Raw genomic sequence first — 946 nt, 5'->3', positions numbered from 1 at the left:
GTGTGCTTTGAACTTTAGTAAGGTTTCTTTTATGTATGTAGGTGCCCTTGTATTTGGAGTATAGATATTTAGGATTGAGGGTTCATCATGTTGGTTTTTTTCCTTTGATGAATATGAAGTGTCCTTATCTTTTTTGATGACTTTTAGTTGAAAATTGATTTTATTTGATATTAGAATGGCTACTCCAGCCCAGTAACCTGGGCTGGCATTTGTGTTCTCTTAGGGTCTGTATGACATCTGTCCAGGATCTTCTGGCTTTCATAGAGAAGTTCATAAGCAACAATTCATCTGAATCACAACCATATAAAAATGAAGGATTAGTGTTGTATGAAAGGAGAGAAGGTTAGCACTCCCCTTGACAAAGATGTAAGAGACCCTTGGGCCTAACAACACACATACGGTTAAGGCATTGCCACCTACTTCATGGCATCTAACCACTGTTTTTACTCAGGACACACAGAGGCAAAATTCCTCTAGGACGGGGCACATCCAGTGGTTAGCAGGAGTGCCAAACCTGCAAACCCCTGCCTGCAGCAGCTCTCTGCTCCCAAACCCCATGGGAGAGAGACCTCACCGCCTGGTCAGGTGGGCACTCCTGAGGCTGCAGAGCGGAAGAGACCACCAACACTGCCCACGCCTGCTCACATACCTGGCCCAAGAGGACAATGTATATAGCCTCTGGGTTCCCGTAGAGGAGGACCCAGGAGCAGCAGGTCCTCTGCGTCTGAGACAACGCCAGAACCTGAAGGGACCAACTGGATAAACAGTTCTCTGCACACAAATCCCATGGGAGGGAGAGATAAACCTTCAGACAGGGAGACACGCCTGGGAAACCAGAAGAGACTGCACTCTGCACACATCTCTGATGCCAGAGGAAAACACCAAATGCCATCTGGAACCCTGGTGCATGGAAGCTCCCGGAAAGGGCAGCGCAGATCTTCCTGGT

The 946-nt window shown here is 47.8% G+C and overlaps 1 non-coding gene across 1 annotated transcript; it reads left to right on the top strand.

Moving 5' to 3' along the window:
- Positions 1-320: 320 nt before the first annotated feature.
- LOC120102097 (U6atac minor spliceosomal RNA) lies at positions 321-446 on the top strand. Its single transcript, XR_005503119.1, has one exon. It is a non-coding gene; the product is annotated as a U6atac minor spliceosomal RNA (small nuclear RNA).
- The last annotated feature ends 500 nt before the right edge of the window (positions 447-946 follow it).

Source organism: Rattus norvegicus, chromosome 3 (assembly GCF_036323735.1).
Source record: "Rattus norvegicus strain BN/NHsdMcwi chromosome 3, GRCr8, whole genome shotgun sequence".
NCBI lineage: Eukaryota > Metazoa > Chordata > Mammalia > Rodentia > Muridae > Rattus > Rattus norvegicus.
This window is presented reverse-complemented; position numbering and strand designations above follow the sequence as displayed.